The sequence below is a fragment of the Bidens hawaiensis genome, unplaced genomic scaffold (genome assembly GCF_021521415.1).
Source record: "Bidens hawaiensis isolate Kalapana, Puna unplaced genomic scaffold, B.hawaiensis_p1.1 tig00065849_1, whole genome shotgun sequence".
Lineage (NCBI taxonomy): Eukaryota > Viridiplantae > Streptophyta > Magnoliopsida > Asterales > Asteraceae > Bidens > Bidens hawaiensis.
The window spans coordinates 1-9,994 of NW_027506587.1; the positions used below are offsets into that span (position 1 = coordinate 1).

The window sequence follows — 9,994 nt, forward strand, 5'->3', positions numbered from 1 at the left end:
GAAAGTGAGCGTACAAACATAAATTAGATCTAAACACATAAAATAGAATATTTGCTCATACCCATATATCCATCTTTACACACATAAATCATTTGAACTTCTATTAAACTATAAAAAAATTGTATACATTTAACTTGATAAATACTATAATTTAAAAATAAAAAAGAAGACTTTTTTTTACTTAAATTATGTATTTAATAAATAAATTAATAACTTTGAGAAAAAAAATAATAAGAGAGAAATAGAATAATGATAGTGTAATGAGGAAAGAGAAATTTAATAATTGTTTATTATTGAAGTAAGGGAGATAAAATAAAAGATCAAATACCTTTTCAATATTTTAAATAAATGATGATGTGTTTTAATATGGTCTATGCATTAAGTTGTAAAGTTCTTACAACTTAAGATGGTTCTTGAATGAAATCATCCTTACATATATATATACACACACACACACAACATATATACATATACATATACATATATATATATATATATATCACACACACAACATATATACATATACATATATATACACACAAAACATGTAATAAAATAATAATATTCTTCTTCTTCAACTGGCGATAAAAGAACCCCGCCCCCCGCCCCTTATCGCCCAAAAAATCGCCCCGGGGGCGGTGTTCTAGCCCCTCCGCGCCCAAAAATCGCCCAAACTCACGCCCACTACACATGGCCTAACAATCTAATTAAAAATATTACTTACCTTATGTTTAATGCCAAACTAATTCACAAAAAACAATTTAAAATAATTAGAAAACTACAAATGAAAAGAAAATAATACATGCATGTTGCTACATTTTGAATAACTGTACAGGAGAGATGTTAGTTGGGCCAGCAAATGTGTTTTTTCATGGATGAAATATCGACTGGACTGGACAGCTCAACCACTTGTCGCATCGCCAAGTTCTTAAGTCAGATGGTTCATGTAATGGACTTAACAATGGTTATCTCTCTTTTGCAACCTGACCCCGAGACGTACAAACTTTTCGATGATGTTATATTGATGTCTGAAGGCCAAATTGTATACCAAGGTCCTCGCGAAAACGTTCTTGAATTTTTTGAGTGGATGGGATTTAAGTGCCCAGAAAGAAAGGATGTAGCAGATTATCTTCAAGAGGTAATTTCAAAGAAAGACCAAGAGCAATACTGGTTCAAGAAAAACCAACCTTACCAATACATCACAATCACTGAATTTTCACACGCGTTCAAGTCTTTTCGTGTTGGACAGAAACTTGAAAGAGATATTCATATTCCTTATGACAAATCCAAAACACATCCTGATGCTTTGGTAAAAGAAAAATATGGAATATCAAATGCCGAATTACTGAAAGCATGCTTTGATAGGGAATGGTTGTTATCGAAGCGTAACTCTTTTTTGTACATATTTAAGACGTTCCAATTGACATTTATGTCATTGGTAGCCATGGCTATGTTTTTCAGAACTGAAATGCATGTGGGAAGTTTAGAAGACGGAGGGAAGTTTATCGGGGCGCTTTTTTTTGGTCTCCTCATTGTTATGTTTAACGGGATGGCTGAGCTTGCATTGACAGTTATGCGGCTTCCTGTTTTTTATAAACAAAGAGATTCGTTGTTGTATCCCGCATGGGCTTTTGCTCTTCCCATTTGGTTGCTTCGAATCCCCTTATCTTTTATGGAAGCAGGCATTTGGGTGGTTCTTACATATTACACTATAGGCTTTGCTCCAGGTTACACTAGGTAAAATAACAATGACTTGTGCTGAACAAGATCGGTCATTATTACATTTCTTCGGTATCTAACAGTTTTTGTGGTTTAGATTTTCTCTACAGTTCTTGACTTACTTTGCCATACATCAAATGGCTCTCTCCCTTTTTCGGTTGATTGCTGCTGTTTGCAAGAAACAGAAGTAATTGCAAACACTTTGGGTGCCTTTACCCCTGTTGCTGATAGTCACCCTTGGAGGATTCATAATAGCTAAAAGTACAATCAACTCGTTCAATCTATCTCATAATAATCCTCACGTAGGTGAATTGATATGCACAGATTATGATCCATCGTGTGTTTGGAAAAACTCTCCAATGAATTTATAAATTTAAGAAAAACAACTCAAAAACTCGGAATACAAACAGTTATCATGACCTGATATACATAGCTAAACCTAAACTTGTTTTGACAATAACTAGGAATCCTAATAATATTACATGATAAAAACAATTTAGATAATTAATCCAAACTTGATAATTATTTGTAGGGTTACGATCAAACACAAATGAAATTAACGTGCTAATTGTGAGAATCAAGTAGAGTAATTATGTAATTACTGTATGATGTAATTACATAATTAATCTACTTGTATATATATTTACTCTACTTGATTCTCACAATTAGTACGTTAATTTCATTTGTGCGTTAACTTTCCCCATTATTTGTAACCCTTAAATTAACTTTACTTGCACTCCAAGACTCCTTTATTTCCACAAGAAACATATAGTAAAAGGACGGTTCGGTAATTAATTCTAACAATCATCCACCTAATTTCTGAACCGTATTGGAGTCCGCCGGGGGTGGGGGGTGGGGGGGGGGGGTGATTGTTGGATTTAATTATTCAGCTACACGAGTCTTGGAGTACAAATAAAGTTAATTTAAGGGTTATAGATATTGATCACTTTTGGATTAATACCAACACATCCAATTCTTTTAAACAAAGTATTATAGGCCACTTTTTGAAGCAACGTATTTTACATTGGTTTTTAGCTTAACCATTTTAGTCTGCCTGATATATCAATAAAGCACAACCCAAGATGACCCATTTTCACTTAAATAAGTTGAAATTTAGTGTCATTTATGTCTGGTTTTATGGTGAAAACTTTCTTTACATATCTAGCATGTTTTGTGACTCTTAAAAGTCTCACTAGCACAATATCATAACAAACTAAAAATATCCAATGGTGTAATTACAGATGATAGTGAATCATGGATGTCTTGGGGATTCTATGCCTCTCCTATGATGTATGGACAAAATGCTTTGGTACTTAATGAATTTCTTGATAAAAGATGGAGCGCCGTAAGTTAACTGTTGATGAAATTCTTCAAACCAATTTAGAAAGTTATGATTTTGTTGTAACTATTCTCGTGGAACTGCACCTTAGTCAGTTAAAGTCTCCTTTATGCAGCCAAATATCGATCCGCGAATTAATGCATTAACCGTGGGGGAAGCCCTTCTCAAATCAAGAAGCTTTTTTACAGAGGAGCACTGCTTCTGGATATCTGTTGGAGCACTTTTTGGGTTTTCGATTATCTCCAACATATTATTTATTGTGGCACTAACTTTTCTTAACCGTACGTTATAACTTTGCATCACATTTTTTAGTACGACTCTTGCTTCAGAATTGACTATAACCACTTTCTTTCAGCCCTTGGTGATGCTAAACCTGTGATCAGAGAGGAAAATGATATAAAGAATTCAACGAATCATAGTAGTAAAAAGGTCAATGAAGGTTAGCCTTTGTTTTTAATATCATGATAGTTGGTCTTAAAAAAAGTGAATATATTCTTTTGACATGCTTTTAAAGGTTGTGAAGGTATTGATATGGTAGTGAGAAGCTCTTCAGGAAGAAACATTTCTACCGCAGGTAGAAGAGGAATGGTTTTGCCATTTCAGTCTCTTTCACTTGCTTTCAACCATGCCAACTACTACATCGATACACCTAATGTTAGTCACTTTCTACGATCATTCATTTTCTATGTATTCTATATTAGTGTAGGCACTCAATCTCTCGCCTATTGAAAAATCAATTGTGTTTAACCAATGCTAGTCACAAAAGAGGTAAAAATTTCTACCCGCTTGGTGAATCTCACCAGCAAGGAGGATTAAGCTAATAGATGTAACTAAAGAAGAAATATGAGTCATATGGGTTAAACGCATCAAACTGTTACAACTTAAAACATCTGAAATGTAATGAAATGCATAAAACCTATTAATTCGTTTTATTAAACTAATTTTAAATTAATATTGTAATATTATTTATTTATGATTATGTTTAACATACTATATATCTATAAAAATAAAAACATGTTGGGGGGGGGGGGGGGGGTTGGCAGTTTTGATTTGTTACTTACCTGTTCCATTTTGCGACCCCTAATTAATTATCACTATAATATGACTAGGAAATAAAAGCTAGAGGTGCTAAAGATAGTCGGCTGCAATTGCTGAAGGATGTTAGTGGTGCTTTTAGACCAGGGATACTGACTGCTCTTATAGGAGTTAGTGGTGCTGGAAAGACAACCTTAATGGATGTGTTAGCAGGTCGTAAAACCGGCGGATACACTGAAGGAAATATCTTTATTTCAGGATACCCAAAAAATCAATCAACATTTGCTCGCGTTAGCGGTTATTGTGAACAAAATGATATTCATTCACCAAATGGATGTGTTAGAAGGTCGTAAAACCGGCGGATACACTGAAGGAAATATCTTTATTTCAGGATACCCAAAAAATCAATCAACATTTGCTCGCGTTAGCGGTTATTGTGAACAAAATGATATTCATTCACCAAATGTCACTGTTTATGAATCTCTTTTATACTCTGCATGGCTTCGTCTATCTTCAGATGTTAATACAAGAACACGAAAGGTACCTTTACTGTCTTTTTAGCATTTAAGTATCGCTAATTAAGTAAAATGTCTTCAATAAATATATTTTTTCTACTTGTATTTATGATTGATGTGAATTGTAGATATTTGTTGATGAACTGATGGAACTAGTTGAGCTTCATCCTTTAAGGAATGCTATGGTTGGTCTTCCAGGAGTAAATGGTCTTACAATAGAACAACGGAAGAGGTTAACAATAGCAGTAGAGCTGGTGGCGAACCCATCCATCATATTCATGGATGAACCAACATCTGGTCTTGATGCTAGATCCGCAGCCATTGTCATGCGTACTGTAAGAAACACAGTTGACACTGGGAGGACCGTTGTTTGCACAATTCACCAACCAAGTATAGACATATTTGAATCTTTTGACGAGGTTTGTAGCATACAAGTTGAGTAAGTTAGGTAACGGGCGTTTGGGTGAAAACGAGTCAGGTTGACATGTAAACACTTTGTCGTCCATTTTAAAGTAAACTTGTAAACAAGAATTATGTTAATTACGGATTGAAAATAGAGTTTCAAGTAAAACGATTTTTAGGATGTTGTATTCATTAAAAGCAAACTTTTGACAAATCCATTAGACCCATTCTCCTTTTAGTTGGATCTTTTTTTAACCCGCTTGCTTTGAAATAAAACCCAAATCATACGATTAGTTCATAAGTGAATGGATTGAAACCCATCATAGAAATACTCTTTGACTCTCATATGATCGATTGATGCTCATTTTTGCAGTTAATTTTGATGAAGATTCATCATCATCATCATCATCGTACTCAGTATATCCCACCAATAGCAAAGCTATAGTAGGGTCTGAGGAGGGTAAGATGTAGACAGCCTTACCTCTACCCCATAAGGATAGAGAGGCTGCTTCCGGTGAGACCCCCGGCTCGATAGTAGTTTTGCATCAAGCCTTGGACATAAGGCACATAGCACTCAAGCATCGGGACACCGGCTGATCGGTGCATGTACCCTTGTCTTTCGGCTATCAACGCCACTACATGATGCCTGATTAACCGTCCGTCACTTTTAACGTTATTTTCACGAGATTAGTAAAATAACGTCAAAATTAGTGCAATTTCACTTTTGCCCACCCGAGGGTTCACACATATATACATCATATGTGCGCACCGCAAGCAGGGCTAAATTTTGATGAAGATTGGAGGACAAATTATCTATGCAGGACCATTAGGCTATCAATCTCACAAACTTGTAGAGCATTTTGAAGTGAGTGTTTTATCTTAATTCAACTTTAGTATGAGGCACGTAACAAGTATTAGCCATAATCTTTGAGACCTCAAGTGAAGTTTTCTAAACAGTTTAATTGTTTTAGGCTATTCCTGGAGTTCCAAAGATAATGAATGGTTATAATCCTGCTACATGGGTGCTGGAAGTGACCTCTTCTTCCATTGAAGTTCAACTTAATGTTGACTATGCTCAAATTTATGCCAATTCCACCCTCTATCAGTATTTTCTGAAAAATCTTAAATCTAGTGTGGTTGTTTTCTTGCTATATAAGTAATTTGTTTTATTGATACTCTATGGTGTTTTTAGGGAAAATCAAAAACTAATTATGGAACTTAGTGTCCCTCCAAGTGGCTCCAAGGATCTCTATTTTAGAACGAAGTATACACAATCATTCAGCATACAATGCAAAGCATGTTTATGGAAACAACATTGGTCATATTGGAGGAACCCACCGTATAATGTCACTCGCTTTATCGCCACCATCGTCATTGCTGGTCTATTTTCGGCCATTTTCTTCAAAAAGGGTGAAAAGATGTACGGCCCGTCATACTTTTCTCTGTCAATCTTAATATTTTAACATCTTCTTTTGGTGCTATTCATAATTTGACTCTACAAGGTCATAAACTTAAGTAAAGGAAGTACACTCTTTGCATAAAACTTTACTTCTCTCACCCTTGTATTGCTATTCATGATTTTACTCTATAAGGCACATAAAAGAGAACTTAATTGTATATAATTGTGTAGCTATTTACATTTTTTTCCGACTTGAGAACACCAAAATTGTTACTTGTCATTTCCATCCAACTCGAGGACATGTAACAAGAGTTTTTAAAATTTCTTATAGTTTTTCTTCTCTGAATAGATTTTTAGTGCAACATGAGCATCTTAACTTTGAGGTTGTGCATGCAGACAACAACTCCAAGATCTTCTAGATTTGTCAGGAGCATTATATGTTGTTGTTCTCTTCCTTGGAGCTATAAATGAAAATTCTGTGCAACCTATTGTTTCAGTAGAGAGAACGGTTTTCTATCGTGAAAGGGCTGCAGGGATGTATTCATCCTTACCTTATGCACTGGCCCAGGTAATGATACGAATTAGAGAAACTTGAGTTTCTAATTTATTGATAAATAAGTAAACTTGTGCAGGTGACCATAGAGTCTTTATATATTGCTATCCAGACAAGTATTTACACCATCTTTCTGTACCCGATGATAGGGTTCGAGTGGACCGCTGCTAAGTTTTTATGGTTTTACTACTATATGTTTATGAGTTTCATCTACTTTGTTTTATTTGGCATGATGACTATGGCATTGACACCAACCCCCCAAATTTCGGCTATCTTGGTATACTTTTTTAGCTGCCTTTGGAACTTGTTCTCCGGGATTATCATCCCAAGACCGGTACGATATCATGCTTTACACCCTTTTTCCTTTCAAGAGTCACCATAGTAGTATAAACAAATATGTGGAGGTGTTAAAATGGGTAACATGCGAGTAAACGCATGGGTCAAATTTATTAGGGTGTCACTCATACACGAACCCTTATCTTATATTCTAATAAATTTATTTAAATACTGCAGCAAGCACCAACATGGTGCAGGTGGTATTACTGGGCAAACCCTTTAAGCTGGACTATCTACGGTCTCATAACTGGCGAAATTGGTGACCACGGTTACATGTTTGAGGTGCCTGGAGCTGGTAACATGACTGTGAAAGGATTCATCAAAGAAAGTTTCGGGTATGAGTATGAATTCCTTCCTGTGGTGGCAATAGCACATGTTGGTTGGATCCTACTATTTTTCTTTGCTTTCGCATATGCCATCAAGTTCCTCAATTTCCAACATAGATAACATTTGGCTCATTTAATTACACCTGTGTAATCAGTTTGTTTTTTCATTAAAAGCTCACAAGATATAGTGAAAATTCATAAACATTTGTAAAACATCAAAGGAAAATGTTACGATTTTGACCAATCGTAAAGGTATAATATAGCAATAATATATAATCTAAACACCAATATTTGTGACTAACTTTTATTTTATTTTTTTGAAAGAAAACTTTTATTAACAACCAGCCCGTCAACTCTGACTCCAAGAAAGAGAAAGTTCCGCGGCAAAACAAAGCCTATTACATCACGTTGAATTTACACCACGAATTCCAATCTATACAACCCTTTTATATCTACATCTAAACCAAAGAAAGCTCAGGATTTTTATCTCCGTAACCATGTCTGTGACCTTCACTGATTACAATGAAGGTACTTTCCTGCCACCATTTACAAGAAGATCCTTTTAAATGAATGTCACTTCTTTCAACTTGACCATTTATGGATCTACACAAACCTTAATGTTTTCATACTTTCAAACACTACTATATGAAGATTAAACTCCACTTTAACCCGAAATACTTGAACCTTAAACACAAATTTTTGAATCTTTGAAGCTTGAACACACTTTTTATGAACTTTTGTAGACTTTTCTTGAACTTTGTGAACCCGAACCCACAAAATCTCTTGGAAATCCGTCTTTGAACACAAACAAGACCAAAATCCAAGGTTGTGACCCAAAATCTACAACTAGTAGAGCCCGAAAGCTCTGATACCAATTGTAGGTCCCTTGACCGGATCTAACAACACAACAACTATTACTAGTTATCTTAGATCAACCTCTACACTAGTTGGCGAAAACAACTAGTTAGGACCGAGATCTCGGATCTTGTTTGGTGGTTATTATTGCCGTGAGTTAGAAGAGAGAAAGATAGAGTTTGAAGGTTAGATAAGATATTGCAAAGAGTTTGTGTTGTGTATGAGATACACACACAATATATAGTGTGTGTATTCTCATGCACAAGTCTTTCATTACCAAATATCCCAATGGGCTATAAGTACAAGTGGCATTGGGCCTAAACATTACAAAGATACAATTAACAAAACACAAACAAAATACAAGTTACAAATACAAAAGACTAAACATGAAATGGGCCTAACACATTAGCAATCCTAGAACCACTAACTTTTTTCCAAAAACTCGAACCATCAGCTAGTGAATCACATTGCTTCGCGACCATGACCAACTTGTTCTTTTCTAGTTTGAATAAACTAGGGAATCTATCTTTGAATGCTTCTTCACTTAGCCAAACATCAATTCAAATCCGAATGCTTCTCCCATCTCCTAAATTACCTTTCATCAAATGATTCATACTTCGGCCTTCAACCTTAGTATTATACCCATGCTTCACGAGGTTTTTCCATGAATTTGGACTTCAAAACCGAATGTGACTATCTACTTTGTCTTTTAATGTTTTGTTTTATCATCTTGTCATGGGAAACTAGTTTATATATATTTTTTTGTCTCTGGTTATGCGGTACCACAAAATTATTGTCACGTATCTAGGATTATCAGTTGAGGAATTATCCACTTTAATAATTAAAATGTTTAAAAAAAATACAAATATTAAATGTGTATATGTTAAGTTAAGTTTTAGGTAAAAGTACACCAATTCAAGAACAAGTTTTGGGTCATGATCGATGTCGAAAGGTCAATCAAAAACATTTGTAAAAGTTACCTTTACTAGCAAGGGCAAGTAAGGTGTCGAATTCATAGGGAACCATTGTAAAGTGCAAGTTAGACAATTTGATTATGAGAAAGGTGTCGAATTCATAGGGAACCATTATGAGAAAAAAACAATCTCCAGGTTTCAGGTTGTGAATCAGACTAGACAATTTGATTAAACATATTTGTAAAACTCGTTTATATATATATATATATCTATAATCAAAAGACTAAATATTTGATCTTACTAATCGTCAGAACTTAATCCAAACAATTGGTTTGGCTAAATGTAACACCCCGTAACCGCAGCGGAAACGTAAACGGGATGCAACAGACACGTCTGATATCAACAGCATTGCTTATAAAGAAAACACCACTACATTAATTTACATCATATTACATTGTTCCGAGTTTAGTTATCATCTAGGCGATAGCACATAAGTTTTACCAACAGTACATTAACATAATTAATACAAAAAGATCATTAAGCTTCCACAAAAAGCACGCATCGTCAAGCATGTAACATTTATTCCAGTTTGGGAGTACCT

The 9,994-nt window shown here is 34.9% G+C and overlaps 1 pseudogene across 1 annotated transcript; it reads left to right on the forward strand.

The window, feature by feature from the left end:
• Nucleotides 1-835: 835 nt before the first annotated feature.
• LOC143618229 (ABC transporter G family member 39-like) lies at nucleotides 836-7,914 on the forward strand (annotated as a pseudogene). Its single transcript, XR_013150974.1, has 15 exons — nucleotides 836-1,737; nucleotides 1,817-1,980; nucleotides 2,961-3,064; nucleotides 3,174-3,339; nucleotides 3,414-3,497; nucleotides 3,582-3,712; nucleotides 4,168-4,306; nucleotides 4,440-4,633; nucleotides 4,737-5,027; nucleotides 5,786-5,875; nucleotides 5,982-6,115; nucleotides 6,203-6,430; nucleotides 6,806-6,977; nucleotides 7,042-7,296; nucleotides 7,476-7,914. The product of XR_013150974.1 is annotated as an ABC transporter G family member 39-like (transcript).
• Nucleotides 7,915-9,994: the final 2,080 nt, after the last annotated feature.